Source organism: Rhinoderma darwinii, chromosome 11, assembly GCF_050947455.1.
Source record: "Rhinoderma darwinii isolate aRhiDar2 chromosome 11, aRhiDar2.hap1, whole genome shotgun sequence".
Classification (NCBI taxonomy): Eukaryota; Metazoa; Chordata; class Amphibia; order Anura; family Rhinodermatidae; genus Rhinoderma; species Rhinoderma darwinii.
Genome location: NC_134697.1, coordinates 75252515 through 75273247, shown reverse-complemented (window position 1 = coordinate 75273247; position 20733 = coordinate 75252515).

Genomic DNA, 20733 nt, shown 5'->3' with positions numbered 1-20733 from the left:
CACAGCTCTGCACTGCATGCATTATACCCACAGCTCTGCACTATGCTTTACACACAGCTCTGCACTGCATGCATTATACTCACAGCTCTGCACTATGCTTTACACACACAGCTCTGCACTGCATGCATTATACCCACAGCTCTGCACTATGCTTTACACACACAGCTCTGCACTGCATGCATTATACTCACAGCTCTGCACTATGCTTTACACACACAGCTCTGCACTGCATGCATTATACTCACAGCTCTGCACTATGCTTTACACATACAGCTCTGCACTGCATGCATTATACTCACAGCTCTGCACTATGCTTTACACACACAGCTCTGCACTGCATGCATTATACTCACAGCTCTGCACTGTGCTTTACACACACAGCTCTGCACTGCATGCATTATACTCACAGCTCTGCACTATGCTTTACACACACAGCTCTGTACTGCATGCATTATACTCACAGCTCTGCACTATGCTTTACACTCACAGCTCTGCACTGCATGCATTATACTCACAGCTCTGCACTATGCTTTACACACACAGCTCTGCACTGCATGCATTATACTCACAGCTCTGCACTATGCTTTACACACACAGCTCTTCACTGCATGCATTATACTCACAGCTCTGAAATATGCTTTACACACACAGCTCTGCACTGCATGCATTATACTCACAGCTCTGCACTATGCTTTACACATACAGCTCTGCACTGCATGCATTATACTCACAGCTCTGCACTATGCTTTACACACACAGCTCTGCACTGCATGCTTTATACTCACAGCTCCGCACTATGCTTTACACACACACACAGCTCTGCACTGCATGCATTACACTCACAGCTCCGCACTATGCTTTACACACGCAGCTCTGCACTGCATGCATTATACTCACAGCTCTGCACTATGCTTTAAACACTCAGCTCTTCACTGCATGCATTATACTCACAGCTCTGCACTATGCTTTACAGACACAGCTCTGCACTGCATGCATTATACTCACAGCTCTGCACTGTGCTTTACACACACAGCTCTGCACTGCATGCATTATACTCACAGCTCTGCACTATGCTTTACACACACAGCTCTTCACTGCATGCATTATACTCACAGCTCTGAAATATGCTTTACACACACAGCTCTGCACTGCATGCATTATACTCACAGCTCTGCACTATGCTTTACACATACAGCTCTGCACTGCATGCATTATACTCACAGCTCTGCACTATGCTTTACACACACAGCTCTGCACTGCATGCTTTATACTCACAGCTCCGCACTATGCTTTACACACACACACACAGCTCTGCACTGCATGCATTACACTCACAGCTCCGCACTATGCTTTACACACGCAGCTCTGCACTGCATGCATTATACTCACAGCTCTGCACTATGCTTTACACACACAGCTCTTCACTGCATGCATTATACTCACAGCTCTGCACTATGCTTTACAGACACAGCTCTGCACTGCATGCATTATACTCACAGCTCTGCACTGTGCTTTACACACACAGCTCTGCACTGCATGCATTACACTCACAGCTCTGCACTATGCTTTACACACACAGCTCTGCACTGCATGCATTATACTCACAGCTCTGCACTATGCTTTACACACACACAGCTCTGCACTGCATGCATTACACTCACAGCTCTGCACTATGCTTTACACACAGCTCTGCACTGCATGCATTATACTCACAGCTCTGCACTATGCTTTACAAACACAGCTCTGCACTGCATGCATTACACTCACAGCTCTGCACTATGCTTTACACACACAGCTCTGCACTGCATGCATTATACTCACAGCTCTGCACTGTGCTTTACACACACAGCTCTGCACTGCATGCATTATACTCACAGCTCTGCACTATGCTTTACACACACAGCTCTGTACTGCATGCATTATACTCACAGCTCTGCACTATGCTTTACACTCACAGCTCTTCACTGCATGCATTATACTCACAGCTCTGCACTATGCTTTACACACACAGCTCTGCACTGCATGCATTATACTCACAGCTCTGCACTATGCTTTACACACACAGCTCTTCACTGCATGCATTATACTCACAGCTCTGAAATATGCTTTACACACACAGCTCTGCACTGCATGCATTATACTCACAGCTCTGCACTATGCTTTACACATACAGCTCTGCACTGCATGCATTATACTCACAGCTCTGCACTATGCTTTACACACACAGCTCTGCACTGCATGCTTTATACTCACAGCTCCGCACTATGCTTTACACACACACACAGCTCTGCACTGCATGCATTACACTCACAGCTCCGCACTATGCTTTACACACGCAGCTCTGCACTGCATGCATTATACTCACAGCTCTGCACTATGCTTTACACACACAGCTCTTCACTGCATGCATTATACTCACAGCTCTGCACTATGCTTTACAGACACAGCTCTTCACTGCATGCATTATACTCACAGCTCTGCACTGTGCTTTACACACACAGCTCTGCACTGCATGCATTACACTCACAGCTCTGCACTATGCTTTACACACACAGCTCTGCACTGCATGCATTATACTCACAGCTCTGCACTATGCTTTACACACACACAGCTCTGCACTGCATGCATTACACTCACAGCTCTGCACTATGCTTTACACACAGCTCTGCACTGCATGCATTATACTCACAGCTCTGCACTATGCTTTACAAACACAGCTCTGCACTGCATGCATTACACTCACAGCTCTGCACTATGCTTTACACACACAGCTCTGCACTGCATGCATTATACTCACAGCTCTGCACTGTGCTTTACACACACAGCTCTGCACTGCATGCATTATACTCACAGCTCTGCACTATGCTTTACACACACAGCTCTGTACTGCATGCATTATACTCACAGCTCTGCACTATGCTTTACACTCACAGCTCTGCACTGCATGCATTATACTCACAGCTCTGCACTATGCTTTACACACACAGCTCTGCACTGCATGCATTATACTCACAGCTCTGCACTATGCTTTACACACACAGCTCTTCACTGCATGCATTATACTCACAGCTCTGAAATATGCTTTACACACACAGCTCTGCACTGCATGCATTATACTCACAGCTCTGCACTATGCTTTACACATACAGCTCTGCACTGCATGCATTATACTCACAGCTCTGCACTATGCTTTACACACACAGCTCTGCACTGCATGCTTTATACTCACAGCTCCGCACTATGCTTTACACACACACACACAGCTCTGCACTGCATGCATTACACTCACAGCTCCGCACTATGCTTTACACACGCAGCTCTGCACTGCATGCATTATACTCACAGCTCTGCACTATGCTTTACACACACAGCTCTTCACTGCATGCATTATACTCACAGCTCTGCACTATGCTTTACAGACACAGCTCTGCACTGCATGCATTATACTCACAGCTCTGCACTGTGCTTTACACACACAGCTCTGCACTGCATGCATTATACTCACAGCTCTGCACTATGCTTTACACACACAGCTCTGCACTGCATGCATTACACTCACAGCTCTGCACTATGCTTTACAGACACAGCTCTGCACTATGCTTTACAGACACAGCTCTGCACTGCATGCATTACACTCACAGCTCTGCACTATGCTTTACACACAGCTGTGCACTGCATGCATTATACTCACAGCTCTGCACTATGCTTTACAAACACAGCTCTGCACTGCATGCATTACACTCACAGCTCTGCACTATGCTTTACAGACACAGCTCTGCGCTGCATGCATTACACTCACAGCTCTGCACTATGCTTTACACACAGCTCTGCACTGCATGCATTAAACTCACAGCTCTGCACTATGCTTTACACACACAGCTCTGCACTGCATGCATTACACTCACAGCTCTGCACTATGCTTTACACACACAGCTCTGCACTGCATGCATTACACTCACAGCTCCGCACTATGCTTTACACACACAGCTCTGCACTGCATGCATTACACTCACAGCTCCGCACTATGCTTTACACACACAGCTCTGCACTGCATGCATTACACTCACAGCTCCGCACTATGCTTTACACACACAGCTCTGCACTGCATGCATAATACTCACAGCTCCGCACTATGCTTTACACACACACACACACAGCTCTGCACTGCATTATTACACACACAGCTCTGCACTGCATGCATTATACTCACAGCTCTGCACTATGCTTTACACACACAGCTCTGCACTGCATGCATTATACTCACAGCTCTGCACTATGCTTTACACACACAGCTCTGCACTGCATGCATTATACTCACAGCTCTGCACTGCATTATTACACACACAGCTCTGCACTGCATGCATTATACTCACAGCTCTGCACTATGCTTTACACACACAGCTCTTCACTGCATGCATTATACTCACAGCTCTGCACTATGCTTTACAGACACAGCTCTGCACTATGCTTTACACACACAGCTCTGCACTGCATGCATTATACTCACAGCTCTGCACTATGCTTTACACACACAGCTCTGCACTGCATGCTTTATACTTACAGCTCCGCACTATGCTTTACACACACAGCTCTGCACTGCATGCATTACACTCACAGCTCCGCACTATGCTTTACACACACAGCTCTGCACTGTATGCATTATACTCACAGCTCTGCACAATGCTTTACACACACAGCTCTTCACTGCATGCATTATACTCACAGCTCTGCACTATGCTTTACAGACACAGCTCTGCACTGCATGCATTATACTCACAGCTCTGCACTATGCTTTACACACACAGCTCTGCACTGCATGCATTATACTCACAGCTCTGCACTATGCTTTACACACACAGCTCTGCACTGCATGCATTACACTCACAGCTCTGCACTATGCTTTACAGACACAGCTCTGCACTGCATGCATTACACTCACAGCTCTGCACTATGCTTTACACACACAGCTCTGCACTGCATGCATTACACTCACAGCTCTGCACTATGCTTTACACACACAGCTCTGCACTGCATGCATTACACTCACAGCTCTGCACTATGCTTTACAGACACAGCTCTGCACTGCATGCATTACACTCACAGCTCTGCACTATGCTTTACACACACAGCTCTGCACTGCATGCATAATACTCACAGCTCTGCACTATGCTTTACACACACAGCTCTGCACTGCATGCATTATACTCACAGCTCTGCACTATGCTTTACACACACAGCTCTTCACTGCATGCATTATACTCACAGCTCTGCACTATGCTTTACACACACAGCTCTGCACTGCATGCATTATACTCACAGCTCTGCACTATGCTTTACACACACAGCTCTGCACTGCATGCATTATACTCACAGCTCTGCACTATGCTTTACACACACAGCTCTGCACTGCATGCATTATACTCACAGCTCTGCACTATGCTTTACACACACAGCTCTGCACTGCATGCATTATACTCACAGCTCTGCACTATGCTTTACACACACAGCTCTGCACTGCATGCATTATACTCACAGCTCTGCACTATGCTTTACACCTACAGCTCTGCACTATATGCTTTATGGAGGATTTACACGAACGTGTAATACGTCCGTGCAACACGAGTGAAAATCACGCATGCCACACGGAAGCACTTCAGTGGGACGTTCGTGATTCACGCAACAGCAGTCAAAAGTATGTTTGCAAACAGAAAAGCACCACGTGCTTTTCTGTTTACAAACATGAAAACAGAGTGTCATAATGATGGCGGCTGCGAGAAAATCACGCAGCCACGCATCATATGCTGCTGACACACGGAGCTGTTAAGTGCCTTTTGCAAAACGCACATGCTTGTGTAAATCCGCCCTTATACACACACAGCCTGCATTGTATGCTATACACGTGCACACACCCCTACACTGTATGCTTTACACACACAGCTCTGCCCTGTATGCGTTATACACAGACACAGCTCTGCACTGTATGCTATACACGTGCACACACACACACACACACACACACACACACACCTCTACACTGTATGCATTAGGATTGGTTTACACGAGCGTGTGCGTTTTGCGCACGCAAAGAAACGCAGCGTTTTGTGTGCGCAAAAGGCACTTAACAGCTCCGTGTGTCAGCCCCGTATGATGCGCGGCTGCGTGATTTTCGCGCAGCCGCCATCGTTATGACACTCCGTTTGGATGTTTGTAAACAGAAAAGCACGTGGTGCTTTTTTGTTTTCATTCATCGTTTTACAGCTGTTGCGCGAATCAAGCTCGTCCCACGTAAGTGCTTCCGTGACGCATGCATGATTTTCACGCACCCATTTACTTCAATGGGTGCGTGATGCGCGAACAACGCACAAATATAGGACATGCCGTGAGTTTTTTGCAACGGACACACGTTGCACAAAAATCACGGACTGTCTGCACTGGCCCATAGGCTAACATAGGTCCGTACGACGCGCGTGAAAATCACGCACGTCACACGGACGTATAACACGCTCGTGTAAACGAGCCCTTAGACACACACACACACACACACACCCCCTGCGCTGTATGCTTACACACAGCTCGGCACTGTATGCTATACGCGTGCACACACCTCTACACTATATGCTTTACACACACACAGCTCTGCCCTGTAGACTTTATACGCACACACACAGCACTGCACTGTATGCTTTACACACGCACATCTCTACACAGTATGCTGTACACACAGCTCTCCACAGTATGTTTTACACACAACTTTGTACAGTATGTTTTACACACACAGTTCTGTACCATATGATTTACGCCCTATTCGAGGGCTCCTGATGTACACGCTAAAGTAGTCCATATGGCTCCATTTTCACAACAGAAGCCAATAGACTGTCTTTCTGGCCTCGGTTTGGCTGGTATACGTTTACTTTTTTTTTTACATATACAATACTGTTTCAAAGTTTTAGGCAGTTGTCAAAAAATGCTGCAAAGTAAGAATGCTCTTAAAAATAGAAGTTATTTTTATCAATTAACAAAATACAAAGTGAATGAACAGAAGAGAAATCTAACTCAAATCAATATTTGGTGTAACCACCCTTTGTTTTCAAAACAGCGTCAATTCTTCTAGGTACACTTGCACAAAGTCATGGATTTTGTAGGATTATAGTCAGGTGTGTGATTAACCAGTTATACAAAACAGGTGATAATGATCATCATTTTCATATGTAGGTGTAAACAGTCTTTGGTCTCATTCACACGGCCGGGCCCGTAATCACTGACCTCGGACAGTCACCCGCATTTTCAACCCATGCGCCCATAAAAAAGTATGGGAGCACGGTCCGTAAAAAGCAAAAGACAGGACATGTCAACTGATGATCTCTCCGGTTGTGTTACAGCTAGAACTGCGATCCTTGTTCCCTATGAAAGATTAGAATCTTCTCTTTTATATGCCACCAGAACCGCTAGGTGGACAACAGCCCGAGATATGGATGTTTTAAGTGATCCCTCTTCCCTCCAGCCTCAGTCTCTCACACTGTGTGAAGCAGCTGCATGCTGATAGGACAGCGTCAGAGGCTGTGAGGTAGCGCCACCTCAGGAGGATCACGGGTATTGATGCCCATTTGTCAAGTCTAGGCTCAATTGCAAATTTACAAAAAAGCTCATAACTTTTAGGCCTCATTTACACGAGCGTGTGCGTTTTGCGCACGCAAAAAAACGCAGCGTTTGGCGTGCGCAAAAGGCACTTGACAGCTCCGTGTGTCATCAGTGTATGATGCACGGCTGCGTGATTTTCGCGCAGCCGCCATCATAGAGATAAGGCTAGTCGACGTCAGTCACTGTCCAGGGTGCTGAACGAGTTAACTGATCGGCAGTAACTCTTTCAGCACCCTCGACAGTGAATTCCGATCACAATATACACCAACCTGTGAATAAAAAAAAGACATTCATACTTACCAAGAACTTCCTGCTTCCTCCAGTCCGGTCTCCCGGCCGTTGCCTTGGTGACGCGTCCCTCTCTTGTCATCCGGCCCCACCTCCCTGGATGACGCGGCAGTCCATGTGACCGCTGCAGCCTGTGATTGGCTGCAGCCTGTGCTTGGCCTGTGATTGGCTGCAGCTGTCACTTGGACTGAATTGTCATCCCAGGAGGTCAGACTGGAGGAAGAAGCCGGGAGTTATCGGTAAGTCAGAACTTCTTTTTTTTTTTACACGTTCATGTATATTGTGATCGGAAGTCACTGTCCTTGGTGCTGAACCAGTTTAACTCTTTCAGCACCGTGGACAGTGACTGTCTCCTGACGTCGCGTACCCGAAAATTTTTTGCCGGGTTCGGCCAAAACGAGTTCGGCCGAACCCGGTGAAGTTCGGTTCGCTCATCTCTAATTTGACACTCCGTTTGGATGTATGTAAACAGAAAAGCACGTGGTGCTTTTCTGTTTACATTCATCCTTTTGACAGCTCTTGCGCGAATCACGCAGTTCGCACGGGAGGGCTTCCGTGCGACCTGCGTGGTTTTCACGCACCCATTGACTTCAATGGGTGTGTGATGCGCGAAAAACGCACGATTATAGAACATGTCGTGAGTTTTACGCAACGCACTCGCGCTGCGCAAAATTCACGCATTGTCTGCACTGCCCCATAGAGTAATATAGGTGCGTACGACACGCGTGAAAAGCACGCGCGTCGCACGCGCGTATATTACGCTCGTGTAAATGAGGCCTTAAAATAATAACCGTTTCGGGACACAATTTTCACTAGCCTTATCATTGTGACAGTGCCTATTAGATTAGCTAGGAGATAGGCCATTACTAAAGTAGTGACAGATGCTCTTTAAAACTGGCTGAGGAACAGCCAAACTCTAGTCCACAGGTGAGGTTGTGGAAGAAAATTTCATGTCACAGGTCCACCATGGCAAGACTGAGCACAGCAGCAAGACACAAGGTAGTTATACTGCATCAGCAAGGTCTCTCCCAGGAAAAGATTTCAAAGCAGACTGGGGTTTCAAACTCTTTTGAAGAAGCACAAATAAACGCGCAATGCTGTGGACCGTAGACAGAGTGGTCAGCCAAGTTAACTTAGTGCAGCAGATGAAAGACACATCATGCTTACTTCCCTTCAAAATCAGAAGATGTTCAGCAGTGCAATGAGCTCAGAACTTGCAGAAACCAGTGGGACCCAGGTACACCCATCTACTGTTCAGAGACGTCTGGCCAGAAATAGTCTCCACAGAAGAATTGTGGCCAAAAAGCCATACCTTCGATGTGGAAACAAGGCTAAGCGACTCAACTATGCACGAAAACATAGGAAATGGGGTGCAGAAAAGTCAAAATGTAAAATATCTGGCTGTAACAGAAGGTAAATTGTTCGCCGAAGAGCTGGAGAGCAGGCTCAATCATCTGGTCAGCAGCAGAGACCTAGCCTAAGAGGCTAGGTCTTTGCTGCTGACCAGATGATTGAGCCTGTTATTTTGGCTTCAAGGGCCCAATTTTAAAGATTTATCTAAATAAACTTATTTTAATCGTTCAGCTCAGGCAGTAATATTTACAATTTAACGGAACGAAAACCTAGTTATCAGAGGGATAATATTATATCAATTTATTCTCTTTAAGCACACTTTGAGTTCAAGTGTGGTCTCTCCAATGTACCATAATCCATGTGGGCATTCGAGTAGGTAGATCACAAAGGAGGAATTACAAGTAAGATAGTGTTTAATCTGAATTTCCCTATTGGAGATGGATGATTAAAGGAACGACCCATAATCATGAGGTTGCAATTGATGCAGGCCAGGCAAGGATAACAACCCGTATTACGTGTCATTAAAAAGCGTTCTCCTGTCTTTTTGGACTGTTCAATGGTTGCTCTGACTAATTTGTCTTTAAGGTTAGGTGAGCATCTATAGGAGGGATTTCAAATTCAGGGACATGTCTCAGACTACTGTGAAGGATAGGCCAATGTCTACTGATAATGTTGGCCACCCTATTGCTCTGTTCCGTGTATGTTAATACAAATAGAACCCTGTCAAATTTCTTCTTCACTGTATTGATTGTTAAGGTGTCAGAAAGTAGTGCCTCCATAGAGACGACTCTGGCTCTGTCCATGTTGGTATCAATAATGGATTTTGGGTAGCCCCTTTGTCTACATTTCTTGCCCATCTCTTTGAGTCAACAAATTGCGGTTGACTTGTCAGCGACTATCCTCTTGACCCTGAGAAGCTGACTGCAGGGTAAGGAGTGTACCATACCGCTCGGGTGGCTGTTATCGAATCTCAGAAAATTATTGACATCTGTGTGTTTGTCCACTGATCTATTTGTTAAACGATCTTTCAATATGAACACCCCAGTGTCAAGAAGGACAATGGCAGTGGTGGAATGTACCAATGTCAATGGTATTAAGAAAAGTATGAAATGTAGATAATTCATAAATGAATCCTGTCCAGATAAGGAAAATGTCATCAATAAAACGCCACCAGTGTAAGACTTTTGAAAAATGTAGAGAGGGATAGATGTGTAGCTTTTCTAGCATGGCCATATAAATGTTGGTGTATGTGGGTGCTATGTTGGAGCCCATAGCTGTTCCCTGTTGTTGAATGTAGAAAACATCTTGGAAAATGAAGTAATTGAAACGTAAAATGATACTGAGAAGGGAAAGCATGAACAGTCTGCCTTTATCTGAAAAGTTTGCTATCCCGTAAACGTTGTTCAATTGCGTCAAGGCCCCTCTGATGTTCAATCAATGTGTAGGGGCTTACTACATAAAAAGAAGCCAAAATGGCCCCTGTAGGGACAGTAACCGGCTGTAGTTTAAGAAGTCCTCTGTGTCCCTAATATATGAGGGTGTATCAGTTGCGAAGTACCTAAGATACTTATCCAAAAAGATAGCCACATTAGAAAAAATAGAACCAATCGGGCGTACTGGTGGATGCATGAGAGTTTTATGGATCTTGGGTAGAATATACAGAGTGGGAGTCACAGGGTGATCTATGGTCAAAAATTTCCTAACAGATTAATCTATAAGGCCTTCAGAGAGTGCATCATCAATTACGGACTTAAGTTTCCTTGCAATATCAAATTTAGGGTCATTGCTAACCTTTTGGTAAATGGTGTTATCCTGTAATTGTTTTAAGATTTCAGCTATGTAGTCGCAGGTATTTAAAACAACTATGGCACCCCCTTATCTGCAGGCTTGATTATTATATCCTTATTGTTAACAAGTTCAGACAAAGCTATTGACTCACTGGTGGTCATGTTAGGGTGTTGTAATCGTGACATCTTATTTTCAACCCTCAATCGCCCTATGTCTAATTTAACCGCAGTAATGAACGTGTCTATTGCTGGTGGACAACTAGGGGGGGACGGGGGACAAAATTACTCTTAAGAGATAAACCTAATTTTTTCAAAGTCAGTTCAACATGATCTGTATCAATAGAGCAATCTCTAATGAATTGTCCCTTAGAGAACCAAGTTTTCAGCTTGATGGAGTGAAAAAATCTGTGTAGATCCACTTCCAAATAACATCAATTTGCCTTGGTACTCGGGCAAAAGGAGAGGCCTTTGTTCAAAATCCCCTCTTGTTCAGATGTCAAGACTTGTGATGAGATATTTGCCACTAAGTTAGGGTTTGGCTGGCATCCTTCGTCCTCAGTGTCGCCTGGCGTGGAGTCAATGGTCGTTGGGACTTCGGGGGTTTGGAATTTATTGCAGCTGTGCTGCCTTCTGCCTCCTCTTCTGGTACACGAACTATACGGTCGCCTGGAAAAAGAATTAATAAAAGAAACAGTATATACAGTAAAGTGCAAGAGTGCATAAACAATGTATTATAACATAGTAGTCTCAGCCGCAAAAATAATTACATCCATATTTCTTACCCCAAATAATGGTGGTCACCTGGATGATGCCAACCGCGACGTATGTTTTGACACAAGCCTTCATTTTAATAAACTAAATTTACTAAAAAAAAAAACTAAACTGTAAAGATTGAACAATGAATTTGACCTGTCTGATAGGTAAGGAACCTTCTCCTTGTAGTATTGAGTTGATGGTGGAAATTCCATGGTTGTAGGGGATGTTGCTGAATAAGGGTATGTTCACACGCAGTGTTTTCAGGCATATTTCGGGGGAACTTACGCCTCGAAAAAAGCCTGAAAAAACGGAAGCTGAACACCTACAAACATCTGCCCATTGAAATCAATGGGAAAAACAGCATTTAGTTCATACGGGGCGTCTTTTTACGCCACTGTTTTAAAAACGGAGCTTAAAAAGACGCTCCATAAAAAGAAGTAGCATGTCACTTCTTGAGGTATTTTTTGGAGCTGATTTTCCATTGAACACTATGAAAAACGCCTCAAAAACGCCTCAAAAGAAGCCTGAAAAGAAGCCTAAAAAAAAGCTCCAAATTAAAATAAGCTTCATTTTCAGCTTCAAAAACGCCTGAAAATCAGAGGCTGCTGTCTCTGAAAGCAGCTCCGTATTTTCAGACGTTTTTTGCTAAGTGTGTGAACATACCCTAATGCAGCAACATCCATAGGGACCAAAATTTCTCCAGGTTCCCATTTTAATGAACACACACAGGTCTAAAATTAAGAATTCATATCCCTACATAGTGATTTAAGGCACTGCTCTCTGCAAAACCATTCACACCCATCTATACTAAAACTAGATATGATAGAGCAAGTTTACGCCTGATAGTCTCACCATGTTGAAAAGATACGAGAGCTTCGGGATCTATAAATTGAGAACGCTAACACCAAACTGATTGAATGAATCTTTTGGACATACCATCTAAACACACATTTACAATGTATCTGTAGCAATATAAAGAGATAAAAAATAATAGGATATTCAACTTAGATCATGATTATAGTCCCCCCTAGTATCATGCGTGCACTATTGCCATTATAACGATGTTACTCAGATCAATAACCTTACAGACCCTTCATAGATCCTACTTATTAATTTATGTTCGGTTAGTATAACTACATAGTATACACAGTGGCGGATCCCCATAGGTCCATTATGGGCGGCCGGCCGAAGCTGCCGGGGCCCATGGCTGCCCAAAGACCATGTTGCAGTATTGTCAAGTTTTTGCCGCGAATCGCGGCAAAAACCGCACAAAAACTGAAGGCCCCTGGAATTACTTATATCCGCGTCCAAAGGACATGGATACAATTAACATCGCTGGCAAGGCAAGGGAACCGTTGGTTCCCTTCCCCGCCATTCTTCCTTTTTTTATACAGGTGGCGCGATGACTTCGACGCGATAACGTCATTGCGCCACTTGCATTGCTTCGCTGGATGCAGCCTGGTCAGTAGGGACCAGGCCTGCATCATCGTAGAAGAGGACAGCTGTGTGGCGATTTGTACAGGGGGGCTTTGTGGCGATTTCTACAGGGGGCTGTGTGGCACTATCTACAAGGGGGGTGGCGCTATATACAGGGGGTGGCGCTATATACAGGGGGTGGCACTATCTACAGGGGGTGTGTGGCACTATTTACATGGGGGCTGTATGGCACTATCTCCAGGGGGGCTGTGTGTGATGCTATCTACATGGGGGGCTGTGTGGCACTATCTACAGGGGGCTGTGTGGCACTATCAACAGGGGGTCTGCGTGGCGCTATCTACAAGGGGGGTGTGTGCTGCTATCTATAGGGCCCTGTGTGTGATGCTATCTACAGGGGGCTGTGTGTGGCGCTATCTATTGGGGGTTGTGTGTGACACTATCTACAGGTTTGTGGTACTTTCTATGGGGGTGTGTGTAGCGCTATCTACAGGGGGCTGTGTGTGGCACTATCTATGGGGGGCTGTGCTTGATGCTATCTGTAGGGGGTGTGGTGCTCTCTATAGCGGTGTGTGTGATGCTATCTACAGGGGATGTGTGCATTGCTATCTACAGGGGGCTGTGTGTGGCACTATCTACAGGGGACTATGTGTGGCACTATCTACAGCGGGCACTGTGTATGTGGTGCTTTGCTTTACAGTGTTTGACACAATTATATTTAAGGGCACAATATTTGGTACTATTTTATGCAGTGTATGGTGCTATTATATTTAGGCAACCTATAGGATACAGGTGTACTGGTAATAGTGTTATTAGTGTCCCGTGTGAGACAATCAATAGAACCAATAAATATACAGGACACATTAGTGCAGGGGTCTAAAGCACGCGGCCCGCGGGCCGCATGCGGCCCCTGGGGCTGTCATCTGCGGCCTCCGGGACACAGAGCCGTTAGACTCTGGAATTCCCTGACATCGCTTTCCTCATATGAACAGCGATGTCTGGGGCTTCCCCAGAGCCGGAGTCCCGAGCAGAGCGCTAGTACAGGCTCTGCTCCGGGACTCTGTGGAATTCCCCAGAGCAGGAGTCCCAGTGATGTCAGGACCACTGCTGGAGTCCCAGGAAGAGCCTACTAGCGCTCTGCCCAGGACTCCAGCTCTGGGGTTGCTCCTGACATCTCTGTCCATATATGGACAGTGATGTCAGGAGCAGAGCTGGAATCCCAGGCAGAGTGCTAGAAGTGGCTCTGCTGCGGGACTCCAGCTCTGGGCAAGCCCCTGACATCACTGTGGCAGCATCTGCGGAGGGCACTGTGGCAGCATCTGCGGAGGGCACTGTGGCAGCATCTGCGGAGGGCACTGCGGCAGCATCTGCGGAGGGCACTGCGGCAGCATCTACGGAGGGCACTGCGGCAGCATCTGCGGAGGGCACTGCGGCAGCATCTGCAGAGGACTCTGCGGCAGCATCTGCAGAGGACTCTGCGGCATCATCTACAGAAGACTCTGCGGCAGCATCTACAGAAGACTCTGCGGCAGCATCTACAGAGGGCACTGCGGCAGCATCTACAGAGGGCACTGCGGCAGCATTAACAGAGGACACTGCGGCAGCATCCACAGAAGACTCTGCGGCAGCATCCACAGAAGACTCTGCGGCAGCATCCACAGAGGGCACTGCGGCAGCATCCACAGAGGGCACTGCGGCAGCATCCACAGAGGGCACTCCGGCAGCATCTACAGAGGGCATTGCGGCAGCATCCACAGAGGGCACTGCGGCAGCATCCACAGAGGGCACTCCGGCAGCATCTACAGAGGGCACTGCGGCAGCATCCCCTGAGGGCACTGTGGCACTATCTGAAAAGGGGCTGCCCAATCTTGACGTGTGTCTGCCAAATGCTGCCAACTGAGCCGCCGGACTGCATTTAGCGACACTTAAACTGGAAAACTGGATTGTTGAAATAAGCACGTGGAGAAATATCTCAAATTTTAAACCTAGCGGTATTATTATAGTAATGTAGTATTCATTTTATAGTAATGTAGTATTATTATTATTATAGTAATATAGTGTTATAGTAGTTCAAATAAGTAATTTATTAACAAGAATTTTGTGTTGTATCAAATTTGAAAGTAATGCGGCCCGTCAACTTCCCATATTTTCTATATGCGGCCAACTTACCCTGCCGAGTTTGAGACCCCTGCATTAGTGTATATGAAAAGTACAAAATTTGCTTTATTGTAAACATACTGTACATCAATAAGAATATATGATAAAGGATAAAAAGGTGAGAGGAATAAACCCTGATGGAGGGTGGTGGAGCTGAGATGATATACATAATAATAATAATGTATATATGTGTTAGGGAACAGATAACTTTTTCCCAATATACATATGCTCCCGACCCCTACTGATACGGAGTAAATACATAATGCATGCATAGCTTAGTACAAATCAGAATAGGGATAATGTAGCAACATCACAAGACAAAAATGTATAATATACACAGCCTACCACCTGGCATGTGATGTGTCTGCATTATCCCTATTCTGACAATTCGTCATTTGTACCAAGCTATGCATGCATTATGTAGCTGTTTTCTCAGTATCAGCAGGGGTCGTGAGCATAAGTATACTTGGAAGAAAGTTATCTGTTCCCTAATAAATATATAAGTTGTTATTATTCTGTATATCACCTCAGCTCCGACTACCCTCCATTAGGGTTTATTCCTCCCTCCGTTTATCCTTAATTATATATTCTTATTGATGTATGTTTATAATAAAGCAAGTTTTGTACTTTTTTATATACACTAATTTGTCCTTTGTATTATATTTAGGGGCACAATATCTGGCACCAAGAGAATTTTATCTCCATTTATAGGTGTGGAAATGTTGGAAAAGTTAGGACCTGAATACATCTGAGTGGCAAATTCTGCAGAAATGGGTCATGAGTCAGCAGAAGTCATCATGAGGACTGGACTGGATGGAGAAGAAAAGAGGAAAAAAAATAGAATGAGAAGTCGTCACCTGTGAGTCACTGGATTTATAGAGAATCTGTCACCTCTCCTGAGATGACACCTCTCAACAAGACAAACAACCATCCGACGATTAAAAATCTGGTTATTATCTATTATCTGGTAAAAAAAAACATTTTGATTATCTATGGCCTTCGTAGTCCTGGGAGCCTAAGGAGCAAAAGGAGCAAAAAGATTTCCATGTCCCCTACCCTTCTACATGATTTCCATGAAACTAGATACATGGTCATCTCCATAAAATGAGATACTTACTTTTTTGTAACTATAACGAGCCTTGCACCTGTGTGTCCATCACATGACCATGGATAGAATTCTATTCAGTGGAAGAAAACAATGAATGTTCGCACTGATTAACAACAAGCAGAGATTTTGAAAACAGTGAGAAATTAATACAGAAAGTATATCGGAAAATTGTATGAATTTTAATTATAAAAAAAAAATAACATTCGTTTACTGTAACCGGACAGCCCTTTTACACACAACTTAAACCCCTAATGTTGCATACCTCCAAGTTAAGCCCTGTACTTTATGAGAAACACTGTTCTGTGCTATGAATTATTTTCATATAATACCATCCTTTGTCAGAGTGATTTAATAAGACTGCATAACTACATTTAATGTTGAAAAATAATTGCTATGTCCTTAGACATTATTTCTAGCCAGGTATCTGTGGTAGCTGATCACTTGTACTTTAATATTTTATTTGTATAATTGTTCCCCAGAGAATGCACCAAAAAGGCATATGAATACATTTGCATGAGTAAACATGGTAATAGACCTCCGAACAGTTCTCTGTTAACCAGGTGTAAACCAATTTCTCTTAAGTGAAAACAAGATAAGTATCAAAGTGCTCATTAAAATAAAAAAAATACACTGAGACCTCTACAAGAGGAAATCATCAGTTCTAAAGATGATGACACGGACATTAGATTGGGAATTCAATATTGTGAAATAGCGATGTTGATTGAGACGACAGTCTTACTTAGTAATCTGATCACACCACTTTTCCCAAGAACGGTTTATATGATAAGCTCAAATGTAAAAGAAGCCACAAAGTAAACCATAGGGTAAAACCTGATGGACAGAATATATGGGGATGTGGGGTGTATGAAACCACTCACCTATTGGGGAAGTGCTCATTTAGGCACAACGCTAAAGTTCACGTAAATATCCCATAGCTGCAGCCTTCCCAGTGCGGACCAGTAATATTGGACTATAACAAATAAGGAATTAATAAAATTCCGCTGTTAAATGAACTGCTGCCGGAACTTTACGTAAAATAAAAATGTTTATTGGGACAACGCGTTTCAGAACTTTATCAATTTCTTCCTCAGGTCTATGTATTCAATAGAAAAAGGTCATATCTTACAGTAGATGACCTGAATCTAAAACTATGCAGAGGTCAAAGGACAATAGGTTGCACACTTTTAAAACGCAAACATTCATTAATAACAGTTTTTGTAGGAAAGAAATATATATGTACAGAAGAATTATGTTCCGGTTAGTAAAATTGAAAATTAATAAGTGCATAAAAGTTTATTCTTATGAGAGTTTATATATAAACAGGCAGTTTGTATATGAAAAGTTATTCCTCGCTAATACCAAAGGTTTAGGGGTTGGCCCCCTGTCATCGATAAGCATAATATTTATAAAAAAAAGGATTTTATAATAAAATTAAGAATGTTAAAAAAAAGAAAGCTTGTTGTGGCCAAGAGACTACGGGGATATATAGGGGACAATAGGAGACAAATATTGTACAGTCTTGCTTGGCAGTGTGGAAGTATCAGCATTCTCTCTTTAAAAGACTGGAAAGATTTCATTGTTGCATAATCATATATCGGCATCTAAAGATCGGCAGAATCAATGAGGGGTAAGTCTTAGCTAACGATATAGCGCCTATTGCCGATCGGCATGACCATCAGCGGAATCAACTGTTACTAAGAGTTGATATTGTAAATAATAAATAGAAAATGTAAGTATCTAATTTTATGGAGATCATCATGTATCTAATTTGAAGGAAATCATACATCTTGTTTATTATGTTGTTGAGGCTTCCAAAACTACGGAGGCTGTAGAGTATCACATTTTGAAATGTCATCAATATGGGATGCTGTATTCCTATTCCTCCCCTATACGTCACAATATAGAGCAAACTTAGATATTCCCAAAGGTCATATCTGAAGCCATAGCATCTCACAGAGGTCGCTGTACCTAAGGTAAAGAAACCTAAGCTACAGAGAGCTCACCAGGGGAAACTGTCACAAGTGAGTGGGCAATTTTTTCTTCAATAAATGCAATAATGCTATAAAACTGTGATTTGTGTTTGATTGGTTTTCTATTAAATTTTGTTTGAAACTGTAAAACCATTATGTGTGATTTGTGTTTTGATAAAGGTTGAACTTCATGGACCTGTGTCTTTTTTCAACCTGTGTAACATGCACAACTAAAAGAAAATTTTCATGGCACCCTATAGAGGCTGCATACTGTATTAAATCCATCAGAGCTCACTGTTGTGTAAGTGTGCAACTGTGGCAGTTTGACATCAGTAGGCAGTGTCAGCCACAGTACCCTATTTCAGTGTTAGCCCCTTCACCACAATGCAGTGTCAGACTCAGTGATAATGGCCTATGGAACAGCATATAAGCAGCATGAAGTTATCAGCCATGGTGACACCATTGTACACAGATCATTTCTGCCTGGGCAACTGGCTCTGTCACGAGATTATAATTGCCCTATCTCCTACATAATGTGGCCGGCTCTGTAATGTAGATAACAACAGTGGTTTTTATTTTGAAAAACGATACATTTTGAGCAAGTTATGAACTATTTTAGATTTATGCTAATTCGTTTCTTAACAGACTTGTCATCGTTCCAGCACAGCTTCTTTTACTGCACACACAGCGTGATCTCGCGAGATCACGCTGTGCTGTGTGAGCAAGTCTCATAGAAACTTTACCGAAGTGTCGGGAGTGTAAATAGACATCACATCCTGGCTGGAGGCGATGTCTATTCACTCTCAAGACACTTCGGTAAAGTTACTGCGGGTGTATGTGACAGCACTACGTGATCTCGTGAGATCACGCTGTGCTGTGAATACAGACGGACATGAACGCAGAGAAGTGCATGACGCTGATTGGTCAGCGTCATACACTTCTCTTTACAACACCCAGTTGATAAAAAGTAAAAAACGCCCAATTGTCTATTGAGAAACTAATTAGCATACATCTAAAATTGTTCATAACTTGCTAAAAAATTATCATTTTTCAAAATAAAAAACAATTTTGTTATCTACATTACAGCGCCGATCAGATTATGTAGGAGATGGGGCACTTATACTCTGGTGACAGAACCTCTTTAAAGGGGTTGTCTGGTTTCAGCAAACTAATATTTTTTTTGTATAATTAAAAGTTATACTTTTCTATATTAATTATACTTTCTGTATTAATTCTTCCCAGGTTTTCAAGATCTGTAAACATTATTTGTTTACTTTCAGTGAATAAAAATCTGTCCATGGTCATGTGATGGACACACAGGTGCACGGCTCGTTACAGTTATGAAAAGGTAAGTATCAATTTTTATGGAGATGACCATGTATCTAGTTTCATGGAAATCATATAGAAGGGTAGGGGGCATGGTAATCTTTTTATTTAATATGTTGCCTAGGCTCCCAGGACTACAAAGGCCATAGACAATTAGACATTTTTATCAGATAATAGATAATCACCACTTTTTTTTAAATTTTTAATCGTCAGATGGTTGTTTGTCTTGTTGATATAACTAGCGAAATCGTAGTTACAATATGTTTATCAGACCAATGTCTTTTAATGATCCCAGCACCTGTGTTTCCATCACATAACCATGAACAGGATTTTATCCACTGGAAGTAAATAGATGTTCGTACTGAATAACTAGCTGAGATCTTGAAAACCGGGGAAATTTTATACAGAAAGTATATTGGAAAATTGTATAACTTTAAAGTATACAGAACATAACATTCATTTGCTGAAACCAGACAACCCCTTTAAGTTGTACAGCAGAACTGATCCTTCTTCAACCCCTTCCTGACATTTGAAGTAGCCATACGCCAAAGTCAGGTAGGGGAAGTATGGAACTGGCTCACGGAGTAAACCCGCTCCATACGATGCAGGTGTCCGCTGTATGTTACAGCCGACACTACAGAGTAATGAGCGGGATCCCGCTCGTATAACTCGTAAAAATGCCACGGTCAATAGTGACCGCGGCGTTTAAATCATTAGAAAGAGGGGGGCGACCCACTCTAACAGCTCACAGCGCCCCCCGCAATGCAATCGCGGGGTGGCGATGGTTGCTATGGCTGCCTGGGAGCTTAATGAAGGCCATCTTTGTGCTCCTATTAAGCGCTGCTTCCGGCAGGGCTTAAAGAGACTCTGTCACCACATTATAAGTGCCCTATCTCCTACATAAGGAGATCGGCGC